Source organism: Miscanthus floridulus, chromosome 6 (assembly GCF_019320115.1).
Source record: "Miscanthus floridulus cultivar M001 chromosome 6, ASM1932011v1, whole genome shotgun sequence".
Classification (NCBI taxonomy): domain Eukaryota; kingdom Viridiplantae; phylum Streptophyta; class Magnoliopsida; order Poales; family Poaceae; genus Miscanthus; species Miscanthus floridulus.
Window position 1 is genome coordinate 114,694,490 of NC_089585.1, and position 19,694 is coordinate 114,714,183.

The 19,694-nt window shown below is 44.0% G+C and overlaps 1 pseudogene; it reads left to right on the top strand.

Annotated features, from left to right (window-relative positions):
* The window catches only part of LOC136459145 (protein SOSEKI 1-like), a 37,583-nt pseudogene that overhangs the window by 15,336 nt on the left and 2,553 nt on the right, over window positions 1-19,694 (top strand).

Here is a 19,694-nt window from a genome sequence, read left to right on the forward strand (position 1 = left end):
ACCTCAGAAGCCGTACAAGATGGCAGTACAGCCCAACAAAGCAGCCGCAACTGCGGTACAAGGCAGTTCCAAGGGAGCTGTGGGATCTGCCGGGACGGTGAGAGGACCCTGCTATAACTGTGATCAACTCGGTCATTTCTCGAAGTTTTGTCCGTACCCGCCCAAGAAGAAGCAGCAGACTTATAATGCTAGAGTGCATAGTACAATGGTGGATGAAATTCCAGAGGGAGAGCCCGTCACTGCTGGTAAGTTTCCTGTCAACGAAAACCCTGCAGTTGTTCTATTTGATTCTGGATCATCGCATTCTTTTATGAGTCAAGCATTTGCACAGAAACATGAACAACTATGCACAGAATTGGGTTATGGTTACCGTATAAGTTCAGCAGGGGCTGATGTTTTGACCAACCGGATGGTTCGAGGGGCAACCCTTGAATTAGGTAGCAGGAAGTTCCGAGTGAACTTGATAGTTATGCCTGGGTTAGTCTTGGATGTCATTATAGGGATGAATTGGATGAAGGATTGGGGAGCAGTCATAGATACTGGAAGTCGAGTACTTACCCTTAAGGATCCCCTAGGTGAGGGTACTTTCCAAGTACCATTGCCTCGAAGAACAGACCTTATAAGTGTTACATGCGCTACAGCAGTCATTCCTATTCATCAGATTCCGGTAGTGTGTAAATTTCCGGATGTATTCCCGGATGAGCTACCTGGTCTTCCGCCAGATAGGGAGATTGAGTTTGGAATTGAGTTAATCCCCGGAACAGCTCTGATTTCAAGGAGACCATATCGGATGCCTCCAGATGAGTTAGCAGAGCTGAAGAAGCAATTAGAAGATTTATCAAAAAAGGGATTTATTCGGCCAAGCAAGTCTGAATGGGGATGTCCCGCTTTGTTTGTGAAGAAAAAGAAAGAGGGCACGTTGAGAATGTGCGTAGATTATAGGCCACTCAATGCTGTGACCGTCAAGAATAAATATCCCTTGCCACATATTGATGTTCTGTTTGACCAATTATCCAAGGCCAAGGTGTTCTCAAAAATAGATTTGAGATCCGGTTATCATCAGATTAAGATTAGGCCACAGGATATACCAAAAACTACATTTTCCACTAGATACGGGTTGTATGAGTATCTTGTCATGTCTTTTGGCTTGACAAATGCTCCTGCATATTTTATGTTCTTGATGAATACAGTTTTCATGCCAGAATTGGATAAGTTTGTGGTAGTGTTCATCGATGACATTCTGGTGTACTCAGAGAACGAGAAAGATCACGAAGAGCATCTGAGAACTGTCTTGACCAGACTTAGAGATCATCAATTGTATGCTAAGTTTAGCAAATGCGAATTCTGGTTGAAGGAAGTCCCTTTCCTGGGTCACATTCTGTCAGAGAATGGAGTTTCAGTCGATCCAAGTAAGGTGCAAGAAGTTATGAATTGGAAAGCACCGACCACAGTTCCTGAGATTAGAAGTTTCTTAGGACTAGCGGGTTATTACCGTCGCTTTATACCAGATTTCTCGAAGATCGCCAAACCAATGACAAGCCTCCTTCAGAAGGATCATAAATTTGTGTGGACAGAAGAGTGTGAAGCAGCTTTCCACACTTTGCGGAAACTGTTGACCACTGCTCCTGTTCTAGCACAACCAGATATCGAGAAACCATTTGATGTGTTTTGCGACGCATCTAAAACTGGATTGGGTTGTGTTCTTATGCAAGAAAGAAGAGTCATAGCTTATGCATCACGTCAATTGAGAAAGCACGAGGTCAACTACCCAACACATGATCTTGAACTTGCTGCAGTTGTGCACGCCCTCAAAATTTGGAGACATTATCTACTTGGTAATGTGTGCAATATTTTCACGGATCACAAGAGTCTTAAGTATATCTTTACCCAACCAGAGCTAAACATGAGACAGCATAGATGGTTGGAATTGATCAAAGATTACAACTTGAATGTGCAATATCATCCTGGTAAAGCCAATGTAGTGGCAGATGCTTTGAGCAGGAAGTCACATTACTTGACTGTGCAGCCATTACTTGAAGATGGATTCGATCTAATGCATCCTGCTGTGTTACATAGTATTCAGATTAGTTGTTCTTTGGAGAGTAAGATAATAGAAGGCCAGAAAACCGACAAGGGGATATTCCACATCAAAGAGAAAATAAAAGAAAAGCCGTCTCAACACTTTAAAGTGGATGAACATGGCGTGTTGTGGTTTGACAACCGTCTTGTGGTTCCCAAGGATCGAGAGCTTAGGAATAAACTCATGGATGAAGCTCACCTTTCTAAGTTATCTATCCATCCTGGAAGTAGTAAGATGTATCAAGAACTAAGATCTCGATATTGGTGGACCAAAATGAAGAAAGAAATTACAGCCTATGTTGCCAGATGTGACACATGTTGTCGAGTGAAAGCCATTCACATGAAACCTGCCGGTATGTTGCAACCCTTATCAGTCCCTAGTTGGAAGTGGGACGATATCAGTATGGATTTTATCACGGGTTTGCCCACTACTCAAAAAGGACATGATTCAATTTGGGTAATTGTGGATCATCTTACCAAGACCGCTCATTTCTTGCCTGTCAAAACAGATTATCGACCACCTCAATATGCCGAGAAGTATATCGCAGAAATTGTGAGGTTGCATGGTATACCGAAGACCATAATATCTGATAGAGGCTCACAGTTCACGGCTCATTTTTGGGAACATTTACACAAAGGCTTAGGAACTAGTTTGATTCGCAGTACCGCTTATCATCCTCAGACAGATGGTCAGACTGAACGAGTAAATGCTGTTTTGGAGGATATGTTAAGAGCCTGTGTATTGTCTTCTAAGGGATCATGGGAGTCATGGTTACCGTTAGCTGAGTTTTCTTATAATAATAGTTATCAAGAAAGCATCAAGATGGCCCCATTCGAAGCTTTATATGGCAGAAAATGTAGAACACCATTGAATTGGGTCGAACCTGGAGATAGAAGGTATTATGGCATTGACTTTGTAGAAGAAGCCGAGAAGAAAGTTCATATTATTCAGCAGAATATGAAAGCTGCCCAATCACGTCAGAAAAGCTATGCAGACAAAAGAAGGAGACCCCTTGCGTTTGAAGTTGGTGACTATGTTTATCTGAAAGTCACGCCAATGAAGAAGAAAAGGTTTGGAATCCGAAGAAAGCTTGCCGCGAGATTCGTAGGACCATACAAGATCTTGGAACAAAGAGGTCCAGTAGCCTACAAGTTAGAGTTACCTGAAACAATGAGTACCGTTTTCCCAGTTTTCCATGTATCACATCTCAAGAAATGTTTGCGTGTTCCGGAGGAAAGAATAGAACCTCGAGGTATTCAACTCAAATCAGATTTGGTGTATCGTGAGCAACCAGTCCGGGTGTTAGACACGAAGGAACGTGCTACTCGGAATAGTGTGGTGAAAACATACAAGATATAGTGGAATCATCATGATGAGGGAGATGCAACTTGGGAAACAGGAGAGTATCTACGAAAAGCTTATGAAGAATTTTATAACAAATGGTTCGTAACCCAAATCTCGGGACGAGATTTTTATAAGGGGGGAGGGCTGTAACACCCCGGTGTTATGCCTGCATTTAGGCACTACAAATCACGCATATCATGCATCATCAAGCATCCAAATCATACATGCATAATCTTGCATATAACAACTGACACATTACTTCGAAACATACGAAACATGTTTGTGAAACGTAAATGGTACATACACTTATTATAGTTGTTTTGCCCTGATTTTGCTTGCTAGTTTAGTAGAAACTGTTTGGTTATGATTGTAAATCATCTAGAATTGTTTAGCACAATTTTTGGAGCAAGGTTTGTATTTGAATTATTGCCAAATTTTGCTTTAAAAATAATTCCCCAAAATTAGGGTTTTGAGTTAAAATGTAACTTTGATTCTATAATTTAAAATCTAGATAGAATTGGACTTTGGTCATAAAAGCAAAGTGGTAGGGAATTAAATTCTAAGCAACTTTCATTTTTGGTACATTTTCAAAAGAGGTCATTTTCTTGCTCAAAATAATGTTTGAAAGATGGCATTTAAAAATTTCTTGAAAATAAATTGAAAAAAATTTCCATTTCTATTGTTCTGGGCCGCCGCCTCGCTTCTGGCCTGCCAGCCGAAGCCGGCCCAGCGAGCTCCCGCGCGCCGCACGCGCCTCGCCTCGCTCGGCCCAGCCCAGCACCGCGCCAGCCCGACCTGCCTCCGCGCGCCGCGCCGTCCCCCTGCTGCTCGCCGCGCCACGCCACGACCGCGGCAGAAGGCGTCCGCCGCGTGGCGACCGCATGCCGGCGTCAACCGCCGCGCGGCAGCCGTGGCCTGACACCGCGCCCACGCGCCCGCCTTGACCTGCTGATGCCCGCGCGCTCGCTCACTCACGCCCGCACTTCTTCTCCTTCTCCTCCAGAGCCGAGAGCTCGAGCTCCGCCCTCGCCGCGCCCGCCGCTCCGCCGACGCCAAGCTCTCGCACCGCCGCATCATTTTCCGATTGCTCGCGCCCACAGCCGCGCCTCACCTTCCTTCAGCTCACGCTCGCGCTTGCGCCGCCTTCCGAGCCCTGGGTAAGCTTTCCCCGCGCCTCGCCACCGACGTCCATGGCGCCGCCGTGCTCGGCCGCCGTGGAGTGCCCTCTTCCTCCCTTTTTTAGCCGTGCGTAGCTGCCTGCTTGCTTTCGCCATGGCCTCGCACACCTATTGCGCTCGCTGGCTTGCGCTGTCTCGGCCGGAGACGGCCGCCGGCCGCTGGCCGAGCCGCGCCGTCGCGCCAGTGCGCGCCCCGGCGTGTCACCATGCCTCGGCTGGCCAGGCCGAGCCAGGCCGTGGGCTGACGCCCTGATTGGGCCGTCTCCCCCTCTCGCGCTCGGGCCGCGCAGGCCAGTGATGGCCATGGGCCAGCTGTTCCCTTCGGGCCGGCCCAGCATTTCTGAAATGAATTGATTTCCATTTATTATTTGTTATTTGAAATCAAAAATGGTTTGAAAAATGTTTGGATGGTCAAACTTGCTCCAAATTTGTTGAAACAAAAATTGCTAGGTTCCTTATCACCAGGTCTACTTGGGAAAAATAGTGCATGTCATTTTTTTATATACTTTTCTATAAGATTTTATTTAATCTTGAATATTGCTGATAACTTGAAAAATATGTAGAAAAATATATAGGCTTCAGAAAAATATGATTCCAAGTTTGTTAATCTTCTTATGTCATGTACTTTCTAGGAAAAATATATTTCATGCATGTGCTGTGGGAAAATTTTGAGGTGTAGTTCAAGTACCTTTAATGGCTGATTTTTGTTATTTTTGCTAGAGCACAAATTTTGTATAAAACATGCATGTGACAATTTTTGTATAGTGATTAATTACTGTTTAGAATCTAGGAAAAATACTAATTCTGTTGTTTGACACTTTTCATAGTACAAAGTAATTTCATGCTCATTTTTATGCTATAGCTTGTCATTTTTGTGTAGGATAGTTTACTTATCCAAATGCCATGAAATTTTTATGGTAGTCTGTGTAGGGTAGTAGTATGCTACTGTAATTTTCTCAGAATTTTTGGAGCATCAGAAATATAGGTTGCTATTCAAACCTATTATTAATTAGGGTTTAAGCAAGTGTTGCTTTAAGTGTGATTAAGAAATTAGTAAAGCTTGGTGTATCTTTGAAGCATTTCATAAGATAGGTTAACTTAACATCTTAGTAGTAGAAGAGAATGCAGTAGATGACATGTGCTTGTAGTATAGTTCTTAGATGATGTTGACTACCTTGCGTTTCAACATATCCATTGCATGCGTCTCCTTCGATGCACCGTTTGCATAATCCCTTACGCGCATTGCATCATACAGGATCGCAAACCGAGAACCCAGTCGTCATTCCCGAGGAGTCCGAGGAGCAGTTCGTGGTGCAGCAGCAGGAAGTGCCGGAAGCCGACGAGGAGGACGTTGAGGAACTTCCGGAGTGCCCCGATCACCGTTCGAGCTCCTTCGAGAGAGGCAAGCCCCGGAGCATTTTTCTCCCGGTTTGCAACAATTTAATTAAATGCTTTACTTTAAATTGATGCATTACGTTCAGGCGTTGTTTGCAACCGTTGCTGCATTATACCTTGCTTACCTTTGTTATACTATATCCTTGTTACCCCGGGTATCCGCAGTCGAGTCAATGCTTAGCTGGCTTAGACCGGTAGAAGTCGGGTGATTTCCTGTCACCTGCGAGCTATAGGTGGTTACCTGGATCTGCTTGGATGACTCTGAAGTCATGGTATAACTAAGTGTTAAATGAAGTTGAGACCGGACGGAGACTTGCAGAGTTTTGGACTGTAGTGTTTCCGTCTGTGTCGATTAAGGACCGACCGTTGTTGGGCCTCGAGTCATGTTGAACGCATGCCTTACATTTAGCTGGCCGGATAAAGTACCTTCCGACCGCGAAGCTGGGAGATTTTTCGGGCCGAGTAAATTGCCCGCAGCGCATTGTGCCGAAGCAGGTGTGGTAGGACACGGGGGCGGGATGATAAGGCCAAAGTGCAGTCGGTCGGCCCCCGGGTACATGTGGTTCCTGGCAAACTCGAGGTTCCTGGAAAGTTGACTCGGTGATCAATATCTCACTTTAGCGGGTGAGTGAGATTTGTGTAAGGAACAAATCACCAGCTGGTTAGGAATCGATTCGAATCGCCATCGCTCCTGGATAGTGAGCACTTGACTTGAGTTACTTCATCGTAGTAAATGTTATGGAACACTTGGTCAGTGATAATGAATATGACAGTATGGAAGTTGTTTAATGATCATTGGTTATCATTATCTGCTTAATCACATGTTTACTCTAGTATAGGTGCAAATCTAGTTGACAGGTTAATAATATTTAACTTGGCAATAATGCCTTTAGAAAGGTTCTTGAAATGCTAAAAATGCTTCTTTTTGCAAATGAGTCAGCTACCCTACTATAAAGCCCTTCATAATCCTTGGTGTCAATTATTTTCATTTATGACGGGTAAGTCTGGCTGAGTACATTCTCGTACTCAGGGTTTTATTCCCACTTGTTGCAGATGGGCAGATGTACTATGGCTATTGTATCAACTGCCTGTATCCTGCGATGGGTGATGCTTAGGACCATGGGCATGGTCATTCCTTACGTCTCATCTGATGCTTTTGTTGGAGATGATCATTCGCTGGCACTATATTTGAACTCCGTGTGAGTGTGTGTGGTTTTAAACAAATGACTTCCGCTACTTTTTATTCGAACTTGTTTTGTAATAACTATGTTTAAACTCTGATGTATTTGTTATGCAAACTTTTATGTAATATGTGATTGGTGACCGCTAAACTTATTACGATCATGGCTGGGACATGAGTTGGTTTGAAATCCTTCGTGATTTCACGGACTACCGGGTTATACGGGCTTAAGTTTGCTAAAGTGTCTGCTCTGGCGGATGATTTTCTTACTTAATTTCGTATAATTGGTCGGTTCTGTTACAATTGGGAACATGTGGTTTTGTTACTTAAAAGACTGGTCCATATGCCTATGCTGCTACATGACGTGGTGTCAATTTACTTGATTGGTAAAATCTTCTAGCGTGAGCAGGTCATAGTGTTAGAGATTAGTGGTGTTTATGTTTGTCGTGTTGGGTTAAGCGAGCTAGCTACGGCCTATGCTGCGCGCCATGGTGTAGCAGCTTGAGCATTAGGGTGCTTTGTTACTGTTATTTGTGTGCAATGGTTTTTATGGTCAGCAATGATGCTTTCTTTTTTTTTGCTTGGGTTAGCTCATCTATTGGATCTGATTGCTCTTGATCCATAGAACTAGTTTTTGCTTGGTGTGCTTGTTCAATGGTTTATTTGATCTATAGTTGAAGAGATGATTGTACCACAACATATTGCAAAAATCGAAAAGGGCTACTCTCTGCCTTAATGTGTTGCTTACTAATCTATTATTGATTTTTATCCTTAACAAAATGCTCAGTAATATAGACGATCATCATATATGTGTAAGGATATTTTTTACATTTACCAATACTTGTGCTTTTCAATAGTCAGATTACTTGCTTTTGGGTGGTTGTCTAGCCATGATTTATCCTTGTGCAGGTCCTCTACTGAACATATTTCCTGATCTATCTAAATAAATCACTGGTGTTTTATGTACATGCACAGTTTATTTCAAAATTATTCCTGATCATTGATTTTGTATTGCTTGGCTGTCTTGTTGCTGTTGTAGTAGAATAGTAGGAACTCACATCTTTTAACTATGTGTTACATATATTGTATAATAAATATGTGTGCAGAATCAATTTCTTGATTGCACATTTATAAGTAGTAAATTGCACATTTAAATTACTGCAATTATAGTATTTAACATTGCAATATCCAGTCTTTATATGTAACTTTCCCACTATTTTGTTTTCCTTTTTACATTTCATTAAGCAGGAAAACATATGTTCAGAAAGCTTGCACTAAGAAAACTTTTTACTCTAATAGTCCAAGTGTAGCATCATTTAGATTGTTTGACGATGAATAATATTGCTCTAACCTGGATCAATGCTTGTAGCTGAATTATATGGCTGACTGCTTCATTTCATGCTTTGTTACCTGATTTTTGAAGGCTAATGTGCATTTTAGGAAGCATGGTCTTCTAGTTTTATCATTAGTTCTGTAACGTGGAGAATAGAAATAGTGTACCTATTAGTTTAGTTCCATGTTTGAGGATCTGAATTCCTGCATGCTTGGTTACTCTGATGCCTACTTACTTTTGGTAGCCGCATCTTGTCTTTAGTAACTCATGTGTTGTTCTTGTTCCGGTCTTAATTGCAAATCATCAGTTACATGGTTGAACGTATCATGAGTACGGGCTCATTTGGGATCGTCTTCCAGGTATGGTGCTTGGTCGTGGGTGCTCTGCTTTATAGGTGCCTAATATTGGTTGATGCAACATGTATTAAATTTGTGGGGCCTGAATTGTTATTTTTTTCATTGTTTTTTGTTTCCTCTCAGTGATGTTCTCTCTTTCCCTTTTATCTAGCTTCAATTTTGATTGGTTTCCGATAGTTTCCGTAGTTCCTGGGACCCTACAGAATTTTAAAAATTTTGTGATCTACTATTTTATTTTGAGCAAATTGTACGACACTATGGACTGACAGAGATGATGCAATATTTGTAGTTCTCAGAACACTGCCCACTGATAGATAGAGATGAAGCAATATTTTCTAGCATTTGATCTGTAGTTTTCCCAAAAGAATTTTTCGCTCTGACCTGATGTTGTCATGTCCTTTTGCGTGTATTGTATTTTACGCCGTTTTTGGTCAAAATTAGTAGACTAAAACCAGAACCTTGTATCCAATAACAGGCTGTAGGCTCAACTCTTAGACATAGCCGTTGTGCTTTCCTTTTCTCCTATAACTGTAACTAATAAAAATAGAGTCAGTGAGGGATTTATCCCCACGCCCACAAACTACGTAACTAGATGAAACAAGCATTTTTTCCCTAGTATCTTCGATAAATTCGAAGCCAACATGGTAGTATATCTGACCTTTGTAGTCAACTATAAGTTGGTGTATGTACCTAGCCTCCTCATTTTGTTTCTTCTAGAAGTGGACCGACAACATCAGCTTGCAGGACTAGTCGTTTCTCTTAGCTGTTGCCAGACCTTCAAATATCAAGTTAGAGAGACTTTCTCGTTTCCGGCTGCAAGATTTGTTTGGAAGAAGCAACGTTGGAATGAAGATCAAAACACAGTAGCCCACCTAACATAAATAGAATTGTAAATTGTTTATTGTCTCTGTGTCCATACACATCAGGTTTTTGTGATTGCTTGTTTGTATGTGTTTTCATGTGTTAGTGAGAGAGCCATAGATGGAAATATGTTTTGTTTTTATGTCTAGATCTGAACAAATTAAGTAAATAGCTTGCACCTGCGGTTTCTAGATTCTCTATACTCTACTATTCTTCTCTCTATGTTTTTTAACAGTGAGCATATATATGTTTGTTAAGCGGCTGTTGTTTGGAGGATCTACATGGGTCTTCCAACCATGTGGCAGCAATCAGTCATTTTTTGGCAATTTTTGCCATCAGTTGCTCCATTTTTGCTAAGCAGCTGTTGCTTTTTTTTTGCCAAATCTCTCCTCTCCTCTCATCTCCTCTCCTTTGTTTTGCCGATGATGAAATTGTCCAAGTCCATTCATTATATGGAATATGATCCGATGATGAAGAACTTGTGAGGAACTTGACATCATTACCAGTTACCCCTACATTGTCTTCTCCTCTCTTCTATGTTATGATGCCTTGATGCTCCATGTTCATGATCAAATGATGATTGACATGTTTCTGAGGCCTTTACTACTGTTACTACTCATTTTTTTATATATTGTTGTTTTATAGGACTACTTTAATTTATAAACCTTTTTGATTTCTTATACCTTCTCGTGTATCTAAAGCACACTTTCTTGCATCGATTAGAACAAAGCGTGAAATAATATCACGGACACCAGACAGTGCAGCCCGATGCCCTGAGCATGATGAGCAGCCAACCTATGAGGAGCAAGCACTAGAGGACCAGCTTACTCAGGAGCAGTTCAATAACGAGTTAGAAAAGGATCTAGAAGTAATGCATATATATATATATGTTCTGATCGAATTTGAATTGTAAATTTGATTTTTTTGTGAAAAAATATACTGTAGGGGCGGCTAGTACTACAGCCGCCTATACAAATCGATTTGTACGGCTACAAATCTATTTGTAGGGGCAGCTGGTAACACCAGCCGCCTCTACAAATTGATTTGTATGAACGGTCTGGGAACCGTCCCTATAAATACATGATTTGTAGAGACGATTTGGTAGGATCGGCTGCCCAAACCGTCCCTACAAACCCTCTAAAACCGCCCATACAAACCCTATATGACGTAGTGAGCACCTCTTCCGCGTCAACCACCCAACCGCGCCGTCGGTGTCCGCCTCCACGGTACGTTCGTCGGCCGTTCTTCCCGCCTCCATTTGCAAATCCATTTTGCATCTATTATGTGTGATCGTCGATCAATGCCGCTCATTATTCTTTGCCGTTCGTGTTCAAACTGTTTCGTTCCTTCAGATGTCAAGAGGTGGCTCTCCGAGCTACGCGGCAAGGACATGCCGGACAATTACTCCTGGTCCTACAAAAGGTAATATGGAGTAGGAGTACTATACCATGATATGATGGCCAAAAACAAGCCGAAACATTGTTCCGACTGATTTGTTGTAAGAGGAAAACACTGTTCCGACTGAAAAAACAAGTTGAAAAATATGAATTATAAGACAAACGAACAGGGCCGGTGATGCGATGATCGATGAATCGCAGTGCAGCATTTCTTGCCTTCCTATGGATGATGAGGATTTTCTTTGGTTGCCAGTTAATTAAGTTAATTTCTTTCTTTGCCTGTGTCAATCTATATTGATTGAATTGTTACTAATTTCTTGATTCATATCGATTATTCTTATAGACTATAATTTCCTTATATATACATATATATGTATATGGTGTATTTTATATACTCCCATAAGTAGTTACTCCCATAATCAATATATCACGTTGCGTATATATACATACTCATTTATCAGTTTGAGTATGCTGACATACTAATATTAAGATACTCTAGATCTTTACTATGTGAAAAAAATTCAAAAGAGCACATATTTTTTAATATATTATATAATACTATGATAGTGGCATATAAAATAAGTATAACCATATACTCTAAGTATACATACATACTTGTCATACATAATACCCTATATGGTCTAGTATGATGATATACTCATAGATAGCCAACGGGTCGGCCTGGCATGGGCCCATGAAAGCACGACCCGATAGGGGTTAGGCCGGCACGGCACGCCGGGCCTCCCGGGCCGTGCTTCTTAGGGCCACGGGCCTGGCCTTTGGCCCAGGCATGGCACTATGGGCCGTTCTTCGTGTCGTGCCGACCCGCGAAGCACAACTAGAATTACAGGTCGTGCCAGCCCACGGCCTGTTACCCTTGCATTCACAGAATCAAACAGACCACAGTTTCACACATTCACAGAATGTCCAATATATTCTCAGATCACAGATCACAGTTTCAGACATTCACAGAATCACAGTTTCATACATTCATAGAATCAAAGTCCAAATGTCTGATACATTCACAGTTTCATACATTCACATATCATAGTTTCATACATTCACAGAATCAAAGTCCAAATGTCCAATACATTCATAGTCCAACAGAGATATCAAACTCCAAAACCAACAGATAATAGAAATAACCAAAATAAGTTGTTTAGTGCAATGCTGCCTCATTAAAAATCTTTCAAGGTAAAACTCACCCTTGTGAGAAACCTTAGAAAGGAAAAAATAGTACATCTAGCTCTTAATTAACTATTATTCAAATGATAGACAAGTCTTTCACAGTCACACTCACCCTTTCACAGTCACATATCACACACGCACACTCAAGAGTCAAGTCTCAACCTCACTAAGTACCACGAGAACCACCAGCAGGTTCATCTTCATCAAGGTACAAGTTCTAGAATGAGTCTTTCAACTTTTGGTTGTCAATAGCATGTTGTTCCCTTTTTTCTCCTAACTCCTAGTCCTTTATGCAGATCAGCATATCCACAGTCTCTGGTGACAAGCGCCACCGTCGTTCCTCAATTATCCTACCTGTTAAACTGAAACAAGACTCCAAAGAGACAGTAGATACAGGAATTGATATGATATCTCTAGCCATTATAGACAGGATTGGAAATGTTAGCTTATGGTCATGCCACCACAGAAGTAGGTCAAAATCATCCTCATAAGAAGTGACATTGTCACTGTCTAAGTAAGCTGAGAGGTCACAAACAGTAGAAGTAGATGAAGATAAAGTGGCAGGGAGAGGGGAAGGACCAACAACACCTGATCCACGGCCAAAGATTCTTTCACATGCCTACTTTTTCTTACCTGTATGATGTGATGGTTGTGCAACCCTTTGAGACCTAACTGCACCAAACTTGCTCTCATATTTGTTAAACAGTTTATACAATTCAGTTTTGACATCAGCATAGTATGAACTGTACTCAGAACCAGTGTATTCACCAAAAAATTACAGCACAATAAAGAAACCTCCCATCTTAGCTCTAGGATCAAGAATGAATGCATATGAATATAACAGAGGTATGTCCTGCCAATATTTAAGGAACTTAAACTTCATAAGATATACAATAGCTCTCAGATTTTGATCTTTTTCACATGCATGCAAATGAGAAGCAATCACTAGGATATGGTGCAGAACAAGTGGACTCGTAGGATAATAAACACTAGATAGAACAACAGTGGAGTCATAGAAGAGTTCCAGGAACTCCAATAACTTCTCAGCAAAATACCAATGATTTGTAGTCAATAATTATGAACCATAATGGGAATTAATGAACACAGAAAAGACATTTTTGTATGGAAGCAAGTGTTTAAGCATCAGCTAAGTAGAATTCAATCTAACATCTATATCCAAGCCAAACTTTCTAGGTCTAACACTCTTAGCACTACAGTATTCCTTAAACAATACAATTCTTTGATTAGAGGAATTTAAGAAGTTAATTGCAGTTCTAAAATCTTCTGTGTAAGGTTTCAACCTCTTTAATCTAGATTTTACAATGAGATTAATGATATGACAAGCACAACGTTGATGTACAAGATTGTACTTACGGTTACTAGGATCCAAAGGATCAGGTGAAAGATCAGGACCCAAGTAACCAGTAAATAGAGGTGTCAAAGTATTCATAGCCTTAACATTAGAAGAAGCATTGTCTAGAGTGACAGAGAAAATCTTATTAATGAGACAATACTCCTCAACCACAGCAGCAATTCTTTCAGCAATATTTTTCACCAGAATGATTAACCTCAGTCAGCCTAAGACCAATAACCCTTTTCTGTAACTCCCAATCAGCATTCACATAGTGAGCAACAACACTAATATAGTCCTCCTTAGCATTGTCAGACCAAATGTCTGAAGTCAAAGCAACCGAAGAAGCAGCAGGCAACATAAAATTCTTAAGCTTATCACGGCTTTCAGTAAACAGTTTACCAAGATCTCTAGTGATGGTTTGTCTAGAAACCTTGGCAAACCTAGGGTTATGAGTAAGAACAATGTAATCCTTCTAAGCCTATGTCTCACCTATACCTAATGGAAGGTCAAGCCTAGCCATCAACCGACACAACTCAGATCGAGCAACAGCAGGATTGTAGTCTCATTTATGCACAGATCCATCAGGATTGAAAGAAAGCCTAGACTGAACCCTAACAGCATGATCAACCTTTTTCCTACAAAATTCTTGGTGCCTAATCAAATGGCCAGTGCCAGCAGAAGATCTAGCAGACAATTTACTCTTACACATTTTATAGATAGCAGCAGTTTGAACCTTTTGACCATTCACAGTCTCATAGATCTCATCAAAATCAACTCAGACACCAGATTTACGCTTACCAAGACATGAAGTACCATATGTGCTATTGGAGCTGACCGACGTCCCTATCGTCGTCGCCGGCTCCGCCCCTCCACCACCGTCGCCACCGTCCAGATCGATCAGAGCAGAGCCGCTACCGACATCGATACCCAACAACACAACAGCGTCGTCACGGATGTCGTCGTTGTCCTCGAGGACCAGCCCTGCCGCGATTAGGTCATCATTGCCGGTGAGTGGATAGATGACATTGTCGTCATCTGCCATGGCGACCTTGACCGTGGACGGCTGATCTCCAGCACCGTTCCTCAACGGTGCGCACGGCCATCGTGCCTGGTCTATGCCACAGGAAGAGGACGAGGCATCGACAACCGACCTACGCAGAGGAGAAAAACAGAGAGCCAGAGAGATAGAGATACAGATCCAGGGTCAGTCGTTCAGTGGAAGAGACACAAGAAGTGAAGAAGACAGATCTAGGTTTAGGGTTAGGGTTAGGGTTAGGATTAGTGGACTACCTACGCAACCGGAGCTCGGTGCCGGAGATGACGAGGGCCACCCAGAGGAGAGACACCGATTAGAAACGACAACGAACGACGGAGGAGGGACGGACGAAAACACGGTCACGAACTCACATAGTTCACCGAGAGCGAGAGAGGGAGAAGGGAGGAGAGTGGAGATAGGGTCAGATAGGCAGATCGAGGTCATCGAAGTCGGGGACAACGGACGAGATCAGTAGATCACGAGAGAGCGCTCAGATTCGTCAGATCGTGGATGCGACCGATCTGCCGATGCGGGCGAGAGAGAGAGAGAGAGCCGAGATTGCGCCGCGCCGACGCGGCGAGCCGGCGAGCGAGTGGGGATTAGGGTTAGGGTTGGGAGCGAACTACGGAGCGGGCGAGGCGACTGGACGAGCGAGGATCGGCTGCGCCGTGACTAGCGAGTGAGGATTAGGGTTAGGGTTGGGAGCGGAGAGCGGAGCGGAGCGGGCGAGGCGACTGGGCGAGCGGGGAGTCCTCGCTTATATATGTCGGGCGCGGGGAGGCGGCAGGCCGGGCCGCCAGCGGGCCTCCGGTTCCGGAGCGGGTCGTGCCGTGCCGACCCACGTGCCTGGGGTAAGGCCCAGGCACGACCTGCTCCTCCGGGCCGTGCCAGCCCGGGCCCACTAGCCGCCAGGCGGGGCCAAAAAAACGGGCCTTAGGCCGGACCGACAGGTTCGGCGGGCTGCATGGCCATATATAGATATACTCTATCTACATACACTTCATCGGGTCATATACGCCATAAATCTATTGATATACACATGGGAGTAGAAAATAATTTTCATATATATATATATATATATATATATATATATATATATATATATATATATATATATATATATATATATATATATATAATCCTCCTGTTATTACCCTTCATCATCAGGAAGTACAAGGCCGGGTACGTGTGGCAGGACCTGAAGGACGACGACCTCATCACGCCCGTCTCCGACAACGAGTTCGTGCCCAAGGGCTGCGACGTCCGGGGAACACCTCCTCCCTGCGTCCAAGCTCCAAGAAGGACTTCTTCGCTAGGTGACTCACCCACGCCTGAATTTCCATCCCATTATATTTCTATCTGGCCTAGTTTTCTCATCATTTATTCTTTTTGTTTTGTTGGAATGGGTTTTGTTATCATTTCTGCGTTGAGGTTGTTGTTAACAATTCGACCCGCTGTTCATACCAGTCGAGAAGAAACGCAAGGAGGAACAGGAGGAGGAGGAGGTGACGACGCCGTGCAACGACGATCAGAACCGCCCCGTGGAGGTGGTACTGACGCCGGACTCCGACGAGAGCTCCCCAAAGCCGCCGCCGCCTGCGGACCAGGACTCGCCCGGAGGCTGCGAGTCGGCGCGGCGCAGTACGACGACGTTAAAGATCGAGAAGCCGCAGGGCCTCGACGAGCAAAAGCAGCAGGAGCAAGTGGTGATCAAGATCGAGGTGTCGCGGTCACAGAGCCGCCGCCAGCAAAAACACGAGGACGACGAAGAAGAAGCGGCGACCGAGAAGGCAGACACCAAGGCTGCGGCGCCCGCGCCGGTGGAGGAGGAGCAGCCGCAGGGAGAGGGAGCGGCGGGGGGGCGTCAGGGGCCACGCGGCGCACGCGGTGGGGAAGCAGGCGCGGAGGATGCGCGTGGTGCGGGCGCGGGCGCTCCACAGCATGCTGACGTGCGCGCGCGCCGACGCAGACGACGCCGCGGTCCGCCCCCTAGCGCGGCAGCAGGCCGGCGATGACTGGACGCCGCCCACGCCGACTTGTCCCGGCATGGAAGGCTGCGGCATACGGTGAGTTGTTGAAACGCATATTCACGTCACGCGCACAAGAATCGGTCGGCACGCAGGCCGATCCCATTCGATGGCTTGGTTTGGTTGGTTCCTTTTTGTTAACTTTTGCAAGCGCGTACGTGCGTGCGTGGCTTGGCAGCGTGAGCCGGAAGGCGACGAGGCCGCGGAAGGGCGGCAAGGAGAAGCAGCAGCGCAAGCGATCGAGACGGGGAGAAGAAGCACGACGCGCACAAGCTGGCCACCCTGCCGCGTTGCTCGTAACTGCCGCTGCCTGCAATGCCTTCTGTTACTCCCCACTGCCTGCAATGCCTTCTCGTTAACCTGATCGATTCGGTTCGGTTCTGAGTTCTGACCCCGTTGCATGCTGGTCGCTCGGTCTCGCTGTGATTTGGCCAATCGGGTTTCATTCATGTGCTCAATCGGTTCCGTTCAGCTCCGCCTGCCCGTGACAGCAGGGGAAGAGATTCTTATTCTCTTTACTAGACTAGATACTAATCCAGTAGATGGCTATAAATTGCCAGGTCCGTACTGTTTCATTCGTGGATCTTGTACAAGGTAGGGTCAAGTTATCCCGTGCGAGTAGAAGACGAAAGAGGGTGCATTTTTAAACATTCAAATTTATTTGTAGATTCTTCTTAGGTTTTAATATAGGAGTATAGGAGTATATTATCCAGTGACAAGAACATATACCGATACTGACGTGCTAACAGCTTCCCTACTTGCATCTGTTAGAACCCCACTGATCCAAACCATGGTCAGTCGTCAAGGCCTGCTCACCTAGTCGACCAGGCTGAACGACTACTGGTGTACATTTCTGAATTTGGTGTCTGAATTTTGCTTGGCCGTGCGGATGAGGAGCAGCACCAGCGCCCGGCCCAGCGCCGACAGGAGGCGCAACTGGCCAACCGCCGGTCACTACAACTCGGAGTCGGAGCGGCCGTCCTCAGCCTCCCACTACGGAAAACAGAGCCTTTATCGAGTGCAAACTGCTTTATCGAATGTTAAAAATCGAGCATTTGGCAAAGACTTTCTTTGCCGAGTGCCACACTTGGCAAAGAATTGTACTCGACAAAGAATTCTTTGCCGAGTGTCGGGCACTCGGCAAAAAAGGACATTCGGCAAAGGACTTTTTTTGTCGAGTGCCAGACTCTCGGCAAAAGATCAGCACTCGACATAGGCTGTCCCGCGTAACGGTGTTCGGCCACGTCCTTCTTTGCCGAGTGCCTCCTGTTACGCACTCGGCAAAGATTTTTTTTTTTTGGAAAATACTTTGCCGAGTGCCTCTGACACGGTGCTCGGCAAGATTCAATTTTTTTTTTCGAAATGTCTTTATCGAGTGTCTAACAGCTTCGGCACTCGGCAAAGGGAGGAATTAAAAAATTTACATTTTTTTTTGAATTACCTTTGCCGAGTGTCCCTGTGAAGGCACTCGGTAAAGGCCCCTTTGCCGAGTGCCATGCCCCGGCGCTCGGCAAAGTTTTTTTTGTTTTTTGCCTCCAATTTTTTTGTGCAGCCCTTCTAAAGTATCAGGAACTCCTCGTTAGAATTTAGACATTTTTTGTGGCTTTTTGATATATTTAGTTACTTTATTTTGTTTACTTGAATTTTTTCGAAAATATAAATTTGAACTGCACGTGGTACGAATAATAGAATTTAACGATTCAAAAATTGATAGTCATGTTAGTGAGTGTAGTGTGAGGCTGTATCCAGAAACGGACCCGAAATTTTGGACATCTTGTTCACGAAACATGACCGCGAACTTGCGTGCAAAGTGTTTTTAAATTCTATAAAAAATAAACGAAGTCCAAAAATTATGAAACTTGTTGAGATGTCGTGATATCGTATGTGGAGCCTATGATAAAAATTTCAGAAGATTTCGTGCACGTTGTCACGTACGATGCTTACAAACCAGGACATCTCTACATGTGGACACAAACGATGAAGATTACAAATTCAACCCAAACACATATAATGGAGAGTTCTATCAAAAAGAGGGAATACAAGGGAGGTTTGACATAGACTTAACCGAAGAGATAGGAATGGAAGTAGACAATGAAAGGGATGATGACGAGGATGCTGGAGACGAGGTGCGAAATCTGAAGGATATACAAATGCTTGAGCGATTACGTTTATGCAATGACAATGAAGAAAACATTCCTCCTTCGGATAGTGTTGATGAGTTGGACAATGTTGATAGTGATGACGAGACCTATGATCCAACTAATCTCAATTATGAAGATTATTTCTAATACATGTAATACTATATTTTTTATAATTATGTTTTGTTCATTTTTGCATATATTTCTAATACATGTATTACTATGTTTTTTTAATTATGTTTTGTTCATTTTTACACATTTCTAATTACGTCTTGTTTTTCTTTTTTATTGCAGGTGATTGAACAAAGATGACGGGCGACCGTCGTAGGTCCGTGAACTCGATTTACCAAAGACCACGCCAGCTGCAGGAGGAGACGGAGGGGGGCGACGGAGCGATCGGACAGGAGGAGGAGGAGGACCGCCAGCCGTAGGAGGGGGCCGTCTCCCACACCGCACGAGGAGGAGGTGGGGCCCGTGGATGAGTCGGACGAGGAGCTGGTTCGGCAGACGGACGAGGAGGAGGGGCCGCATGAGGACGAGTGCGAGGCGGCAGGCACGGGTTTCGCTTCCTCCGACTCCTCTTCGAGTGTCTACTTGCGAGGTCCTACGAGCCTCCTACAGGTTCCGCTTCCTCACCAACGCCCAGTGATTCACCTCGAAGGACAAAAGTAAGTAACTTTATATGTTATTTCCACTACTTCATATGATATAATGAAAAAAACTAATAATTTTTCTTAATCACTTGTGCAGGAACTGGGTGGTTATGTCGGGTGGTAGCGCACGACTAGTCAACGGCATCCTGAGTCTTCTGTGCAGGCAACACTTCT